Raw genomic sequence first — 2582 nt, 5'->3', positions numbered from 1 at the left:
TTATATTTTTTTCAAATACTGTGCACATTTTCAAACAACATTTTTCATACAAAAATATATATTCGATTATTGTATTTTCAATAAAGAAATAATATTTGATGCACAATTTTTTTAATTGTTCAAATTCATGAATTTTCTAGTTCGGATATTTTATAATTCAGCCATTTTTAAAATAGTTTGTTAAAAAATTTTTTAAATAGAATAATAGAATATTTATACCAAAGAAAAAACCTTTTTAATGCCTAAACTTTCTACAAATTATCGTTTGAATTTAAAATAACAATAATTGAACAAATTTATCTTTGCATAAAAAAAGTTGATTGAAAATGTGCAATGTATTTTTGTACATTACAGAAAAAGCTCGCAAAAATAAAATTATTATTTAAAACAATAAAAATAAAAGTCGCGTTGAATTAATCTGAATTGAATTCTGCAAAGTTTGTTTCAATTCAAGCTCTCGTGTTTTTAAATTTATGTTTGTATCACATTTTTAGACAATTATTGTTATTTTAAATTAAAACAATAATTTAACAAAATTAAACATTAAAAAATAATTTAAATTATATATATTTCGAGTAAGCTGTAGTAATTATAATAATTTGAAGTTTATTTTAAAATATATTTTATGAAACATGATATTTGTTATAAATATGCCAGTGAAATTCTGTTCGTCTAATTTTGTTTGCCAATGCGAAACGTAACATGGCTGGGTACTGCCGTCTTAACATCTAAAAACCGAAAGAACAATTTTCCTATCACTTGGAATTATAATAATATTTTTACAAAAAAGGTTAGAATATATAATAATTAAGAAATTGGAAAATACATACGAGAATTTGATTAGGCAAATAGTCTAAAAAAATCCATAGAAATTGCAGACCACAAAAATAAAAATTAAATAATATTAAAGAACTATATATAGACAATATATAGAATGAAAATTATAATTAATAATTTTAGAATTAGTGGAAAATATATGAAACCGTAATATAAATTACTCATCGACTTTTATTTGTGGTGTTTATTAAAATAACCATATTTTGCAAAGTTATAAATGTAAAAATGTTTTAATTGGCAATTTACTTTAAATCCAAATGGTTCTTGTCCGAGCTAAGTAACCATTAATGCGCCTCGAGGGGCCTACTGAGAGTTGCTTACAGCGCTCCAAGTGGCTGTTGGCAAAATATATCGATGGGACTTCGTGGGTGCTATCTACGGGTAGCAGTGTGTAGAGGGGAAGTGACTTTTTTCGCCGGACGCGCCATCTATATTTATGGCGGGCAACTAAGCCCGCACCGTATCTACGTTTATAACATGGACATAGGAAACCAAAAAAGGGTGGGAATTGTCCTTCTAGCCAATAGAATTGCTGACGTCACATAATTTAATGTTAAATTAACCTATCATGATGAGGTGCGTTAAGCGCCGCCCTTATATTTCAAGCTAAAATAATGAGATTCTAATTCTCAGAAACGTATTTTGACGATTCTCGTCGATAGACGATTTTCTGTCAAATCGCGTTATAAAACATAATTTACGGCGTCTGAGGGGCGCCTTGTTGCTTCAACCCTGTACATGGTACATAATTTATGTATGATCGCGGTTGAGATCAAACGCGCGGTAGTCGGAGATCGCGCGTGTCAAACCTATTTGTATTGATAGATCCATATATACATATGCATATATAGATCTATCTAAGTGTACATAGCTATTTAAATGCTAACTTCTGATCCTTTACAACTAGCTATTATAAGTTATTAATTCGAGGTACAGAGAGGAGTTGTCATGTAATTTCCTATTGTCAATCATAATTAATCATTATTCTTTCTAATAATAACGATCTATTTAAATTTCTAAATATACTAAATGTCTTGTATCATTTGAATTATTTCAAATGTTTACCGCTGTTAAAACTATTAACTGGTAAGTACTCAGTAATAGGGGGCTAGCGCCCTTATATATTTGTTCTAAAACAGCGCATGCTGTTACACCTCCCCTCTTATTTTAAAAGATGTATCGCCTTCATGGCCAGACAGCTTTTATTGCTTTTTTACGATTTTCTCAAGTGTCATGTGTGTCAAACTTTCGAGTATATAATTAGTTTATGTTCAAAAAGTGAAATTTGAGTGAAAAGTGGTCCTTGCATAATGATGCATTTTCATGCAAAGAGAAAAAAAATTCAAGTGTTCACGTGACAAATGGAAGAGGAATAATATTGTAAGCATATTTTGGTTGGAAACCAAATGACTGCTCTAAATCACAACAAAAAAAGGAATGGAAAAGATATTTGCCCAACACATAAATTGAAGGATTAAAATTTGTATGGATTTCAAACAGGAAAATGTTTAAAAAGGTAAGAAATTTAATTTTTAATAAATATATATTTTTAATAATTGATATTAATAATAGTTCTTTTTCGAGTAAAGATTCTTTTATTAAATGTAACAACATGATTAGTTTTGATCTAAAAAAAATATTAAAAAGATGATAACGTAACGTCTAAAATATAAATTTAATGTAAAAACAAATGCACACATATATTCTGGGTTCCCTTGAAACATAATACTGTATTCATATAGACA

This window comes from Belonocnema kinseyi, chromosome 3 (genome assembly GCF_010883055.1).
Source record: "Belonocnema kinseyi isolate 2016_QV_RU_SX_M_011 chromosome 3, B_treatae_v1, whole genome shotgun sequence".
Classification (NCBI taxonomy): Eukaryota; Metazoa; Arthropoda; class Insecta; order Hymenoptera; family Cynipidae; genus Belonocnema; species Belonocnema kinseyi.
Note: the sequence above shows the minus strand (reverse complement) of the source record.